General features: G+C 42.2%; 1 protein-coding gene across 2 annotated transcripts in view; it reads right to left on the bottom strand.

Annotated features, from left to right (window-relative positions):
• The window catches only part of LOC137353276 (myosin-9-like), a 230,608-nt gene that overhangs the window by 200,056 nt on the left and 14,091 nt on the right, over positions 1-16,461 (bottom strand). The gene's annotated exons all lie outside the window — the stretch shown is intronic.

Below are 16,461 nucleotides of genomic sequence, written 5' to 3'. Positions count from 1 at the left end.
GAAGCAGCTAAGCTGGTTGGGCTTACGACATTGTCCTGAGGGAACTCTTACAGCGATGTCCTGGGGCCAAGATGATTAGCCTCCAAAACGCAAAACCTCTGTTACGTATGACTCCAGCCAGTGATGTTTCCCCAACTCCCTGATTCCTAATGACTTCAATATTATTAGGGCTCCTTGATGCTACACTTGTTCAAATGCTGACTTGATGTCAAGGGCAGTCACCTCAGCTCTTTTGTCCACGTTTGAACTAAGGCTGTAATGAGGTCTGGAATGACTTGGGGCAAGACAGTGGCTAGCATCACAGCCTCACAGCTCCAGCGACCCAGGTTCGATCCTGGGTACTGCCTGTGTGGAATTTGCAAGTTCTCCCTGTGATCGCGTGGGTTTCCACCGGGTGCTCCGGTTTCCTCCCACAGCCAAAGGCTGTAGGTTGATAGGTAAATTGGCCATTGTAAATTGCCCCTAGTGTAGGTAGGTGGTAGGAGAATTGTGGGGATGTGGTAGGGAATATGGGATTAATGTAGGATTAGTATAAATGGGTGGTTGATGGTCGGCACAGATGGGCCAAAGGGCCTGTTTCAGTGCTGTATCTTTAAATAAATAGACTTCTACCCCTTTCTATTTTAATCCTCTAGATATAAATGCCAGCATTCCATTAGCCTTTTTGATTATTTTCTGTACCTGTTCATGAAATTTTAATGATGTTCCTGGATCCCCAAGTCTCTTTGGACCTCCTTTAGCTTTTAACCATTTAGATTGTATCCTGTTCTATCATTTTTAGGTCCAAAGTGGATGACCTCATAATTGCCTACATTGAAATCCATTTCCACAGTCTTGCCCATTTGCTTAATCTAACATCTCTGTAATTTTACTCTTCCGTATATACCTCTTATAATACCATCTATCTTTGTGTCAGACAAATTTCTATACCATCATCTAAGTTGTTAATACAGTAAATAGTTGAGGGCCCAAAACAGATCCTTGTGGGACACCAAATGTCATATTTTGCCTATTAAGAGTACCTGCTCATCAACCCTACTCTCAGTCTCCTTCCACTCAACCAGTTTCCTAACCAGGTAATCTTCCATGAGCTTCAACTTTAGCTAGCATTCTGTTAAGGAAGGACTTTATCAAATGGCTTCTGGAAGTCCATATAAATAACATCCATAGACACTCCCCTGTCCACTACTTTAGTCACCTCTACAAACAAAATCAATTAAATTTGTCAGGCATGACCTGCCCTTCATAAGTCCATGCTGGCTATCTGATCAAATGAAAACTTAAGGTAAAAGCAAAATATTGCAGATGCTGGAAATACTCAGGTCAGGCAGCAGCTGTGGAGAGAGGAGAGTTAACGTTTCACGTCTGTGACCTTTCATCAGAAAACAGATGTTAGGCTAATGGATCTATAATTTCCTAGTTTCCCCCTCTTCTTTCTTAGATAGAGGAGTAACATGCACAATTTTCCAATCTAAAGGAACGGTTTCCGAATCGAGAGAACTTTAGGAGATTATAAATATAAGAAATGCTGGAAATATTCAGCAGGTCTGGAAGCATCTGTGCAGAGAGAAGCAGAGTTAACGTTTCAGGTCAGTGACCCTTCTTCAGAACTAGGAGATTATAGTTAGGACATCTGCAATGAACAGTTTTAAATATGCATGAGGGTGTATGCACCCAAACCCATTTAGAAAACAGATCTTGTATCTTTCACATTTATATCCCCTTTTCAGTTTTCATTTAGTTATGGCTCATTTCCCTGGTAAGAAAATAATGTTCAGTTTGCCTATTGTTATGACCAGGTGAGAAAGAGGTCTAGAGTTCCCTTTCAGCCTTCACCTGGTCTTACTGTAACAGGATTTAATTTTAAACACACCGTGTTTTGAGCTCCCCCTTGGTGAATCCTTGTTCACCGCTTTCCAATTATAAAGCAAAGAAATTAGCACAAACAGGCTTTCTTAGGTTTAAAGAAGAAAGGCAAAATTTTATTAAAACTTAAACTTAATTCAGTTAACGCCTATGGATACACAACGCACCCACACTAGCATGCATACGCAATACACACATGCAGATAGGGACAGAAAAAAGAAAAAAATAAATTGGAAAGGTTTGAGGCAATATCTGAAGAGTTGCTACAGTTCTTTGAGCACACTGTAGAGTCCTTGTTGGTGGGTAATTCTTGCTTTTTGTTAGGGCTCAGTATTCTTCTTAAACCTTGTTCACTGTCGGAGACTTTTGTCTCTTGGGGTTCATGTGCCTTCAATGGATTCCAAAGCTGGAGAGATGGGAGCAGACAGGAGAGGCTCTTTTCAATCCAGGAGCCAAAAACTTTCGGAGTTCAAATTCTCTGTTCAAAAAACCTGCAACAGCCAGTTAGTCATGTGACCAGCTGGCCTAATCAGTCCTGGCCCTTGTGGATTGCCTTGTCCTAGCAGACCTTGGAATGTCTCCTCGATACACAATACCTGGTGATCAAAAGGGCTTTTGTGGGTTAAATTGGAGCAAGGAACAGCCATATTGTCCTTTCAAGTACTGTCTGTCATAATGCAAAAATGCCTTTCCAGCCCCAGTCTGGCAGCCCTTCTCTTTCCAGCAAAAATTTGAAATTTAATGTTTATGTAGCAAAATTAATATGCCTCATTCTCGGCAGGTGGGAGCCTGCACAACACACTGTTTCAAGTTACAAGCTTGTGCCCCATTGCACTCAGTGAAATTACCTGTTTTCACATACCATTAATTAGCTTATATTCTGGGCCATGTTAACTTTTCTGGAGCTGTTTCATCCGCCTGGAGTGGCTTATAAAGGCCAATTCTAGAGTGACAGGCTCTTCCACAGGTGCTGCAGAAAAATTTGATTGTCGGGGCTGTTACACAGTTGGCTCTTCCCTTGCGCCTCTGTCTTTTTTCCTGCCAACTGACAAGTCTCTTCGACTCGCCACACTTTAGCCCTGCCTTTATGGCTGTCCGCCAGCTCTGGCGAACGCTGGCAACTGACTCCCACGACTTGTGATCAATGTCACAGGATTTCATGTCGCGTTTGCAGATGTCTTTAAAGCGGAGACATGGACGGCCGATGGGTCTGATACCAGTGGCGAGCTCGCTGTACAATGTGTCTTTGGGGATCCTGCCATCTTCCATGCGGCTCACATGGCCAAGCCATCTCAAGCGCCGCTGACTCAGTAGTGTGTATAAGCTGGGGATGTTGGCCGCCTCAAAGACTTCTGCGTTGGAGATACGGTCCTGCCACCTGATGCCAAGTATTCTCCGAAGGCAGGGAAGATGGAATGAATTCAGATGACGCTCTTGGCTGACATACGTTGTCCAGGCCTCGCTGCCATAGAGCAAGGTACTGAGGACACAGGCTTGATACACTCAGACTTTTGTGTTCCATGTCAGTGCGCCATTTTCCCACACTCTCTTGGCCAGTCTGGACATAGCAGTGGAAGCCTTTCCCATGCGCTTGTTGATTTCTGCATCTAGAGACAGGTTACTGGTGATAGTTGAGCCTAGGTAGGTGAACTCTTGAACCACTTTCAGAGCGTGGTCACCAATATTGATGGATGGAGCATTTCTGACGTCCTGCCCCATGATGTTCGTTTTCTTGAGGCTGATGGTTAGGCCAAATTCATTGCAGGCAGCCGCAAACCTGTCGATGAGACTCTGCAGGCACTCTTCTGTGTGAGATGTTAAAGCAGCATCGTCAGCAAAGAGGAGTTCCCTGATGAGGACTTTGCTATAAAGTTCACCAGGACTCTGCTGGTAAGCCCCACAGTTTTAGCTGGTTAAACTCCAGTAACAGCACAATACATACTGAAGTAATCCCCAAATATGATTTACTGCAAGTGGAATGAAGCTCTCTGAACTTGGTTAAATGGGTGCATCTCAACAGAAAGAAAAGATCTTACTCGAAATTATTGGGGAAGTGACTGAGCATTTGGACAAATGCGAACTGATCAGAGACAGCCAAAGATTTGTACAGGTCTAGTCATGTCTAACATTGAATAATTTTTTTTTTTTAAAAAGGTCACTAATGTAGATAAGGGAGTTTCTAAGGGTGTTACTTATAAGAACTTTCAGAAGGCATTCAATAAGCTTTCACTCAAGTAACTGTTAGCAAAAATGAAAGCACATGGAATTGGAGACAACCTGTTGGCATGGGCAAGGAATTGGTTAGGAGGTAGCAGACAGAAAATAGTCATAATCTATTTACTTCAATTGACAGAATGCGTCTAGTGATGTCCACAGGAATATGTACTGGGGCCTCAGCTTTTCTCTATATTTGTCAATGATTTACATGAAGAGAGAGCCATATATTATCCAAGTTTGCTAACACTAAGTGGCACAGTAAGCTGTTTTGTTGAGAGCACCAAGTTACAAAGGGACATTGATAGATTAAGTGAGTAAGCAAAACCGCATCAGATAGAGTTCAATGTGGGAAAGTGAGGGGTCATCCAATTTTGACCCCAGGTGCAGAGATCAGAGTATTTTCTGAAAGGTGAGAAAATAGCAACTGTGGAGCACAGATTTAGGGTTCCATGTATAGAAATCACAAAGCTAAAAGAATAGGTACATAATAGAGGGCTAATGGATGCTAGTCTTTATCTCAAGGGGGCTGGAATACAAAGGTATGATGGAGTTGTATAAAGCTCTGGTTAGATCACAGTTGGGAGTACTGCATTCAGTTCTGGACACTGGATCTCTGGTAGGATGTATTAGTGGGATGCAGTGCAGATTTACCAGAATAATGCCTGCAGCTAAAAGATTTCAATTTTGAGGACAAGTTGCATAAACTAGGTTTGTATTCTCAAGTATAGAAGAATATGGGGTGATCCAATTGAAGCGTTTAAGAATTTGATAAGTTGAGAAAATAAAAGGGAGAAACCGAGTAATTACAGGCCAGTCAGCTTAATCTTGGTGGTGGGCAAATTATTGGGAAAAGATTCTCTAAGGTACAGTATTAATCATCACCTGGAAAGGCCCATATTAATCAAGGACTTTTAATTAATCTTTAATTAATAAAGAGGTAGTACTCAAAAACATAACTGGATCGAAGGTTGATAAATTCCCTGGACCAGATGAGCTACATTGCAGAATGTTGAAGGAGGTGGCTAGAGATAGTGGATGCATTGGTGGTTATCTTCCTAAATTCTACAAATTCTGAAAAGGTTCGTGTAGACTGGAAAGCAGCAAATGTAACCCTATTATTTAAGAAGGGAGGGAGAGAGAAAACGGAGAACTACAGACCTGATAGTTTGATGTCAGTAGTAGGGAAAATGTTAGCATCTATTATAAAGGATGCGAAAACTAGACACTTAATTATGTGATTGGACAGAGTCAACATAGATTTATGAGGGGGAAATCATGTTTGACAAACCTGTTGGGAGTTTTTTTTTTGAGGATGTTACTTGTAGCATAGATAAGGGGGAACCAGTGGATGTGGTGTATTTGGATTTTCAGAAGGCTTTTCATAAGATCCCACACAGGAGGTTAGTAAACAAAATTGGGGGTAATATATTGGTATGGATTGAGAATTGGTCAACAGAAAGAGTAGGAATAAATGGGTCATTCTTAGGATGGCAGGCTGTTACTTGTGGGGTACAGCAAGGATCAGTGTTGGGGAGACAGCTGTTCACAATCTATCAATGATTTCAATGTGGGGACCAAATGTAACATTTCCATATTTGCTGATGACACAAAACTAGGGGAGAATGTAAGTTGTGAGGAGGATCCAAGAAGGCTTCAAGGGGACTTGTCTGCAGCGGCTCGCCGGGGCTCATTCGGTAGCACCTTCCAGGCCCGCAACCTCTGCCATCTTGGGGGGGGGGGAACGACAATAAGCAGGGGGAAAAAAATCAACACACACTTGGAGAGGTTGAGTTAATTAAGGATAGTCGGCACGGATCTGCAGAAGGTAGATCATGCTTGGCTAATCTAGTTGAAATTTTTGATGAAGTAACAGCAAAGGTTGATGAAGGGAATGCGGTGGATGTTATTTATTTGGATTTTCGGAGGTTGTTTGATGGGCTGGTTGGCAAAATTAGACTCATGGAATAGGAGGGTTCAGTGTTTAATTGGATTAAAAAATTGGCTTAAAGACAGAAAACAGCAAGTCGTAGTAAATGGTTGTTTTTCACACTGGAGGATAGCAGTGTTCCACAAGGGTCAGTGCTGGGACCACTGCTTTTTTTGCTATCTCTAAAATGACTTGGATCTTGGAATACAGAGTGGAATTTTAGAATTTGCCAAGGATACCAAACTTGGAGGAGTGGCAAACATCAAGCATGATACAAACCACCTGCAACAGGACATGGATAGGCTTGCAGAGTGGGCAGACAAGTGGAAGAAGGAATGTAATAGAGTGACGTGTGAGGTGGTGCATTTTGACAGAAGGAATAGGGAGAGTCAATATATACTTAATGGCACAGTTCTAAAGAGTGCACAGGAACAGAGGACCTGGGGGTGCATGTGCATAGATCTTTGAAGGTGGCAGGACATACTGAGAGTGGTTAGTAAAGCATGTGGGATCTTGGATTTCATAAAGGCATTGGGTACAAAAGCAGGGAAGTTATACTGAACCTTTATAAAGCACTGTTTAAGCCCCAACCGGAGTGTTTCATCTAGTTCTGGTCACCACACTTTAGGAAGGATGTGAGGGTCCTTGAGAGGGCGCAGAGGAGGTTTACCAGAATGATTTCAGGAATGGGGGATTTTAGTTACAAGGTTAGGCTGGAAAGACTGGGGTTGTTCTCCTTGGAACGAGAGAGATTCAGGGGAGATTTAGTAGAAGAGTACAAGATTATGACAGGCTTAGATAAAGACGACAAGGAAAAACTGTTTCCATTAACTAATTGTACAAGGTCTAGAGGACACAGATTGAAGGTTTTGGGCAAGAGATGCAGGGGGAATATGAGAAAAAGCATTTTTACGCTGCAAGTGGTAATGACCTGGAACATTCTGACCACAAGGGTATTGGAAGCGGAGACAATCAATGATTTGAAAGGAAATTGGTTGAGGACTTGAAGGAAATCAATTTGTCGGGCTACATGAATCGAGCGGGGGAGTGGTACTGACTCGGTAACTCCATAGAGAACTGGAATAGACTGAATGGGAAAAATGGCCTCCTTCTGTGCTGTAAATGACAGACTGTATGGATTGGTTAAAAACATGACAGATAGAATGTGAGAAGTTACCCACTATGTTAGGGAAAAAAAAAAAAACAGTATTTCTTAAATAGTGAGTGTGTTGATGACAAAGGGACCTGGGTGTATTTGTTCTCGAGTTACTAAAGGTTAGCACACAGGTGCAGCAAGCAATTTCAAAAGCAAATGGTAGGTTGGCCTTCATCACAAGGGGATTTGAGCACAGAAGTAAAATGTCTTGCTGCAATTGTAAAGAGCCTTGGTGGGACTGCACCTGGAGTATTGTGTACAGTTTTGGTCTCCTTACCTAAAGGAGGATATACTTGCCATAGAGGGAGTGCAACAGAGGTTCACCAGACTAATCCCTGGGATGGCGGCACTGTCTTCTGAGAAGAGATTGAGGAAACTGGGCCTGTCTTCTCTAGAGTTTCGAAGAATGAGAGGTGATCTCACTGAAACTTATAAAATTCTTAGAGCTTAACAGGGTGGATGTAGATAGGATGTTTTTCCCTGGCTGGTGAGTCTAGAACCAGGCGACACAGTCTCAGAATAAGCCATTTAATACTGAGATGAGGAGGAATTTCTTCACTCAGGTGGTGGTGAATCTTTGGAATTCTCCACCCCCAGAGGGCTGTGGAAGCTCAATCATTGAGCATGTTCAATACAGAAATAGATATCTGAATACTCATGACATCAAGGGATATGGCGATAGCATGGGAAAGTGGTGTTGTGATAGATGATCAGCCATGATCTAACTGATTGGCAGAGCAGGCTCAACAGGCTGAATGGCCTGCTCCTATGTTCCTAGGACAGTTAGCATGGATTCATGAAGGGAAAGTAGTGTCGAAGGAATGACTGAATTTTTGAGGAGGTCAACAAGGACAGGTGAGGGTAGCACATTTGATGTAGTCTTTACGGATTTTAGCAAGGCTTTGGACAAGGTCACTCTTGGCAAACTAGTCAGAAAATTAAAAGCCCATGGGATTCAAAAAAAGTAGCAAGTTGGATCCAAAATTGGCTCAGAGGCAGAAAACAAAGAGTAATGGTCGATGGCTCCTTTTGTGGAAGGCTGTTTCCAGTGGGGTGCTGTAGCGCTTATAATAGGCCCCTTGTTTCGCATGGTGATATATCAATGATTCAGAATTAAATGCAGGGGGCCATAATTAAGAAGTTTTGAGATGATACAAAAATTGACTGTGATTGATAGTGAGGAAGAAAGCTATAGACTGCAGGAAGATATCAAGGGACTGGAAAGGTGGGCAGAAAAGTGTAATGGAATTCAATCCGGAGAAGTGAGTAAATTTGGGGAGGCCAAACAAGGGAAGAAAATACATGATAGGATATTGAGAAGCAAAGAGAAAACTTGGAATGCATGTCCACAGATCCCTAAAGGCAGCAAGATAGGTATTTAAGATGTTTAAGGCATACTAGATACTTTCCGTTATTATCCAAGGCATGGAATATATGAACAAGGAGATTCTGCTAGAACTGTATACAATACTATCTAGGCTACAGTACTGCATACAGTTCTGGTTACCACATTACAGGGAGGATGTGATCACACTACAGAGCGCACAGGGGAGATGTGTGAGAATGTCAGCGATGAGAAATGACTGGATAGAGTCAGTCATTTTCAGCACCGGAGGCCGCCATTCGGCCCACTGAGTCCATGCCAGCTCTCCATGGAGTTATGCTGTCAGTCCCACTCCCCCGCACAATTCCCGTAGTCCTGCAAGTCTATTTCTCATGGGGCCATCCAACTTCCTCTTAGTCATTGATCATCTCTGCTTCCACCACCCTTGTGGGTAGCGAGTTCCATGTCACTACCACCTGCTGTGTAAAAAAGTTCTTCCTCATATTCCCCCTGTATCTTTTGCCCAAAACTTTCAATCTGCATCCTCTAGACCTTGTACCATTTGTTAATGGGAACAGCTTTTCCATGTCATTATCTTGTACACTTCTAATAAATCCCCTCAGTCTCCTTTGTTCTGAGAACAAACCCAGATGGGATCAGAATAAGGGAGAAAGTAAAAGTCTGAATCAGGGTTAACGTGCATGTAAATGAAAGCAAAATACTGCAGATGCTGTAGGGCGGCACAGTGGCGCAGTGGTTAGCAGCCTCACAGCTCCAGGGACCCGGGTTCGATTCCGGGTACTGCCTGTGTGGAGTTTGCAAGTTCTCCCTGTGTCTGCGTGGGTTTTCTCCGGGTGCTCCGGTTTCCTCCCACAAGCCAAAAGACTTGCAGGTTGATAGGTAAATTGGCCATTATAAATTGTCACTAGTATAGGTAGGTGGTAGGGAAATATAGGGACAGGTGGGGATGTTTGGTAGGAATATGGGATTAGTGTAGGATTAGTATAAATGGGTGGTTGATGTTCGGCACAGACTCGGTGGACCGAAGGGCCTGTTTCAGTGCTGTATCTCTAATCTAAAATGCCAGAAATCTGAAATAAAAACGTTAAATGCTGGAAATACTCAGCAGATCTGGCAGCATCTGTGGAGAGAAAAGCAGAGTTAACATTTCAGGTCAGTGACTTTTCATCAGAGCTGGCAAAGGTTAGAAATGTTTTAAGAAATTTTATTTTATTTACTCATTTAGTACCTCAGCCATGCATTCTGCCACGTTACATAAATCCTCTTTCTTGGTCCCTAATTAGATAATTTACCACCTTTTCCTATTTATATGCCTATTGAAGACTTTTGGATTCACTATTATATTAGGTGCCAGTCTGTTCTCAGACTCTCTCTTGGCTTCTCTTATTTCTTCATTCACTTCTCTGAACTTTCTATATTCAGCCTGGTTCTCACTTGTATTATCAACCTGGCTGACATCTGTCATACATCCCCTTTTTCAACGTCATCTACTCTCTCTTTCATCTGACTTGTGTGCTGCTCTTTTGGCTATATAGTTCAGCATTTGATTTGCTTTATTGTTGCTCAGTGGTGACAGGACGTGTTGACGAAGAAATTTGTTAGGCTCGTTTTAAGTATGTGAATGCATGGAGTGTGGTTAATAAGATTGGTGAGCGACAGGCGCAGATTGCCATGTGGAAATATGATGCTGTGGTTATAACAGAGACCTGGCTCAAAGAAGGGCAGGGCTGGGTGTTAAATATTCTTTGATACAAGGTGTTCGGGAAACATAGGAAAGGAAAAAAGGGGAGGGGTGAAGGTGTTAAGGAGAGCAATGCAGTGCTGGAGATAAAGGATGCCCCAGAGGGACTGAGGACTAAATCAATTTGGCTAGAGCTAAGAAACAAAAAAAAAAAAGGTGGTTACACTGCTCAGTGTTGTCGATAGGCCACCAGCTAGTTGGAAGCACGGGGATGAACAAATTTGCAAGGAAATTACAGAAGTGCAAAAATTATAGGGTAGTTATAATGGGGCCATTAATTATCCAAACAGACTGGGATAATAGTACTGTAAAGGGAAGCGAGGGGCAAGAGTTCCCAGAATGTGTTCAGGAAAACTTTCTACAATAGTATGTTGCTCGTCCAACAAGAAAGGAGGCACTGCTAGACCTGGTTCTTGGGAATGAGGTAGGCCAAATGGATCAAGTATCAGTAGGAAAGCATTTAGGGAATAGTGATCATTGTATCATAAGGTTTAGGCTATGGAAAAGGACCAAGATCATTCCAGGGTTAAGAATAATTAACTGGGGGAAGGCCAACTTCAATGGGCTAAGAATGGAGCTGGGGCGAATAAATTGGAGTCAAAAGCCGGCAGGAAAACTGGTGGATGAACAATGGACTACCTTCACAGAAGAGATAGTTCAGACAGTCAAGGTATGTTCCCTCGAACGGGAAAAGTAGGGCAAACAAATTCAGAGCTCCCTGGATGACAAAAGAGGGAGAGATTAAGATAAAGAAGAAAAAAAGCTTATGACAGATGCCAGGTAAAGCCTGGCTACCCGACCCGAATGTGACCAAACCCGACTACATGCGTCAGGTTTGGGTCGGGTCTATATTCTGTGCCCGGCGCTCGGGTCGGATCAGGTTCAGGTTGGCTGTGGGCGGGTTTTGTTTTGTATTGTTTTCTTTTTAATCTAAGTTTTGACACGATTTTCTTTTCTGTACTCAATATATGTTTGATATTTTTGGGTCGGGCATGAAAAAAAATTGAAGGACTCGGGCCCGGGTTGGCTATGGCCGGGTCAGGCCCAGGTCGGGTTTTAATTTTATACCCGAGCCAGGCTTTATTGCCAGGTAGAAAATACTATCGAGAACCAGGCTGAATATAGAAGGTCCAGAGGGGAACTGAAAAAGCAAATAAGAGAACATGAAAAGGGACTGGCAGCTAGCATTAAAGGAAATCCCAAAGTTTTCTACAGGCATATAAATATTAAAAAGGTAGTAAAAGGAGTGGGGCCAATTAGGGACCAGAAAGGGGATTTACACGTGGAGGGAAAGGGCAGCCGAGGTACTAAGTGAATACTTTGCATCTGTCTTTACCAAGGAAGAAGATTCAACCCAGGCAATGTTGAAAGAGGTGGTAAGTCAGACACTAGAAGGGTTTAAAATTGATAAAGAGGAAGTATTAATGACACAATCTGAGCATGTAAAGTTAATTGAAGTCAATCAATCCTCAATGAATCTGTTTTGCCAGCTCTCATGAATTGCTCCGAGAGATTTCAAATGTAAAGCATCACACTTCTAGTAGAGTGAAGACTAGAAACACTGATTTCAATTCCTATGGGTCAATAGCGAAATCAATGCTGATGATATCTTGAACTTTTTTTTTTATTTCCAAAATATACTTTATTCATAAAAATCTGTAAAAATTACATTGCCAGTTTCAAACAGCACCAAAAAATACAAACATTGCAAGGGAGATCAGTTTTCTTCAATACAATCATGAGTTGCCTCACAACCCTTCCATTTCATTTGTCATGCCATTAACATTTTTACATTTTACAGCAAATGAAAATTTTTCCGATACAGTTCAAAGGGTTTCCCATGGATCCAGCCCCTCAGTTCAGCTTGGTGGGGGGACCTTACACTGTGGTCTTTCCCCATTGAGCCTTTGCTGCGGCTGCCCCAAGCTTTAGCGCATCCCTCAGCACGTAGTCCTGGACCTTGGAATGTGCCAGTCTGCAACATTCGGTCGTGGACAACTCTTTGCGCTGGAAGATCAGCGGGTTTTGGGCAGACCAAAGGGCGTCTTTCACCGAAGTGATAGTCCTCCAGCAGCAGTTGATGTTTATCTCGGTGTGCGTCCCTGGGAACAGCCCGTAGAGCACAGACTCCTGTGTTACAGTGCTGCTTGGGATGAACCTCAACAAAAACCACTGCATCTCTTGATATCTTGAACAAGACATCAAAAAAGCCTCTTCCCATGTGGTAGAAAGGAAGTATGACGGCAAGAGTGAGTATCTTGCCAGTGAGAGTCCCACATTAAGGTTGCCATATTTTTTTGCACAAGTTTACATATCAAAATGTTGGTCAAATTTGCTAGCTCTCAAATATCTTCAAAGTAGCTGCATAAAAAGTAAATCCTGTGGTGAATTTAAACTCCTTAATGGAAAAATAATCTGGAAAATCTTGATTGAGGAGCCCTAATTTCAGTCTACAGGCTATAATTATGTACACTTCAGCTAAGCTCAAACTGACATCTGTATCCAGTAAACAGTTTCTGTGAGTACGTCAGCAAGAAATTTTCAACCTCAAAGTTTTGTGGCTTCGGGAAAAAATTGAAGCATTTACAGTCTAGCAATGCAACAGTTAATATGACCCATAAATACCTTTATTCAACTGTGTATTTTAAGCAGGGGTCTACAAATCAAATTCTAACCTCACCTGAATTACACACAAGCACTGCCACTCACAAATTAATAAATCAGAAGAGGAAACCTGACTGATCATTTCCCCTGCTCATTAATCCAGACATGCTAATAAGTTAATCACCACTAACACATTCAAAAATGTTAATATCTGGGCAGTGAATGATAATATGCCATTTTACCAAGAGTAACAGTTCGTGGGCTGTGCTGAGTTTTTTTTTTAATTCATTCACTCATGTCAGTGACAGTCACATCACAAGACTAGCATTTACTACCCACCCTTAAGTGTCCACAAGATGATACTGAACCACCACCTTCCTGAACCGCTGCAGTCTGTGTGGTGAAGGTACTTGCACAATGCTGTCAGGTAGGCAGCTTTTGACCCAGCAGCAATGAAGGAATTGCGAAATATTTCCAAGTCAGAATGGTGTGACTTGGAGGGGAACTTGCAGGTGGTGTTCATGTGCACCTGTTGCTCTTGCCCTTCCAGGTAGTACAGGTTGTGTGTTTGGGAGGTGGTGTCAAAGAAGCCTTGGCTACAGTCCATCTTCTGAATAGTACCCACTGCAGTTATGTTGCACCAGTGCTGGAGGGAGTGACTTTTTAAGGTGGCAGATAGGGTGCCAATCAAGCGAATAGCTTTGTCCCAAATGGTGTCAAACGTCAAGTTTTCTAGGAGCTGCACTCATCCAGGCTAGGAGAGAGTATTCCATCACACTCTTGACTCATGCCTTGTAGGTGGTGGAACAGCTTTGGGAGTCAGAACACCCAGCCTCTGACCTGCTCTTGTTGCCACAGTATTTATAAAAATAAATATGGGTCATTTAAGTTTCTGATCAATGGTCACCCCGGGATGGTGATAGGAGATTCAAAAGCGTTAATGCCACTAAATATCATGGGAGGTGGACCGACTATTTTTGGAGGTGATGATCTCAACCAGGGGCGAGGGTAATTTCCAGGTTCAGTTTATTACCCCCACCCTGGCTGAGATCAAATTCTACACAGCCTAGGATTTAGTTATCTAATCTCAAGAGAGAGTGAGGGTACAGTGCCCTTGGTAAACTGTAAAGCAGAAATAAAGACCAGCAGTTCTCCCACTCAGATACCACTGCTGGAAAGTATGCATTTCAGATGCAATTCCCATACTCACTCAGTTCAAGGCTTACACACAAACAATGACACTTAGACAAGGTACAGAGGGCTGAAGGCACCAGAACCACACAGCAGCATGTTAATGCTGAAGAACTGAGAACCAAAAGATAGATTTATATTTTAATAAAATTCCACTTCGGAAAGTGTTAAACTCCTTTAAAATGTTTCTCAACTGTTTGGTTGCAAAACAAAATGAGGTTGATGCAGTCCACATGTACAAACAACATAGTTCACAAATATTTTCTATGCTCCACTCCAAACCGTTGACAATCATTTCCTACTCAATTATTCTAATATCTGCCATTCTCCTCCATAGATTGAACATTCCCCCCCTAAATCACAAGAATACCTGAACACTTGTCAATATCACAACCGTCTGTGAAATAAATCAAAGTTTTTAATGTGAAAACATCCAAACTCCTTCTATTCCCTTCCTATCCTATCCCAAAGATCAAATAGATTTAATAAAGCAAGGAGTATGAATTGTTAATTTTTTTTTTGCTTTCCTCCCTCCAAGAACACTTTCACAAGTGATAGGGCCAGATTTTGTTGGAAAAAAATGCTGTGAGTGACACATGCCATTATTAGTATGCAATAAAAACAAGAAATGCTGGAACCACTCAGCAGGTCTGGCAGCATCTGTGGAAAGAGAAGCAGAATTAACGTTTCGAGTCAGTGACCCTTCTTCGGAACTAGCAAATATTAGAAATGTCAAATGTTATAAGCAAGTGAGCCGGGGGTGGGGCAAGAGATAACAAAGGAGAAGGTGTAGATTGGACAAGGCCACATAGCTGACCAAGAGGTCATGGAGCAAAGGCAAACAATATGTAAATGGTGTGTTGAAAGACAAAGCATTAGTACAGATAGGGTGTTAACGAACTGAAGATTGAGCAGCAGCAAGTACAAACATGAAAAAAAAGTGGGTAAGCAGACTGAACAAACTACAATGAAATTAAATAAACAAAAGAAAAAAATTGTAAAAAATGTAAAAAGAAAAAAAAATAACTACACGTTAATTGCATAAAGTACCCTTTTAATGTGATAATTGTAAATGACTGGCAGTCAGCCTCTATTCTAAGTATGGAGTCTTAGTCCTTCAGGTTGTGAATTTTTTTTTTTTTAAAAAGGAGATTTAACATTGAATTCACTCACTAATTCACCCTCCTTCTCAGTCCTCTAACCTCATTGGTTGAGAAGATACACCATTTTCCTATTATTCACCAACGTTCCAGGTGCCTGTTGCCCTTACTGCGTTATCAGCTCACACCTCCACCAATTTTGTGGACAAAAAATTTTAAAACCTAAACATGCAATTCGAAGTATAACTGAAAAAGCACACCATGAGAAATCCCACTCCAGCAAATTCTGTCCCATAGGCACTATTATTTGGGGAACAAAATGACCATTTCAAGTATAAGCTCAGTAACTTGTTATGACCAGGTGAGAAAAGGTGTCTAGGGGTCTGTTACCATCTTCACCTGGCTTTATTGTAACAGGGTTTAATTTTAAACACACTATTTTGAGCTCCCCCTTTGTGAATCCTTGTTCACAATTTTCCAATTATAAGGCAAAGAAATAAGCACAAACAGGCTTTCTTTGGTTTAAAGAACGATTAAATTTATTAAAACTTAAACTCTAATCCGGTTAATGCCTACAGATAAACGACGCGCCCACGCTAGCATGTACATGCGATACACATGCAAATAAGGACAGGAAGACCAAGGAGGACAGTTTGAGGCAATACAGTGTTATTGTTCCTCGAGCTCACTGTAGTCCTTAACTGAAGATATAGCCTTGTGTTTCGTTGGGGCCCAGTATTCTTCAAAAACCTTGTGCACGTAGGAGATTTTTCTCAGACTTTACGTGTCTTCACAAGATTCAGTTCCATGGGGAAGAGATGGAGGCAGGCAGACAGGAGAGGAGGTAATTCTTGCTTCAGTTCCAGTAGAGATCTTCATTCCATGAGCACACAGCTTTGTCCGAGTTCAAATCCTTTGTTGGAAGTTCAAATTCTCTGCAACAGCTGGTCAGTCATGTGACTAAAACTGGTCTGACCACTTCTTGTCATTGCTTCCCCAATACACAGGGTCCCCATTGTTCCAACACTGCTAGTACTATACAAATGTCCTTCCAATCAGGGTCTTGCAATTTTAAGTTTTAATGTTCATGTGGCGAAATAATGCGTGCCTCAGTTTTGGCAGGTGGGGGGTGGGGGGTTTGCCTGACAAGCTAACGATTGCCTACAGGAGTAGTTCAGGCTAAACCTTCAGCTGTCACGTTTGCCACCATCATTTGCATGTGTTCTTCAAGACTTCCCCTCCAGCCAGGAAGGCAAATAAAGCAGCTGGGAGAATCTCAAGCACATTATGAGATGACAGAGAGATGTGGATGGA

This window comes from Heterodontus francisci, chromosome 41, assembly GCF_036365525.1.
Source record: "Heterodontus francisci isolate sHetFra1 chromosome 41, sHetFra1.hap1, whole genome shotgun sequence".
Lineage (NCBI taxonomy): Eukaryota > Metazoa > Chordata > Chondrichthyes > Heterodontiformes > Heterodontidae > Heterodontus > Heterodontus francisci.
This window is presented reverse-complemented; position numbering and strand designations above follow the sequence as displayed.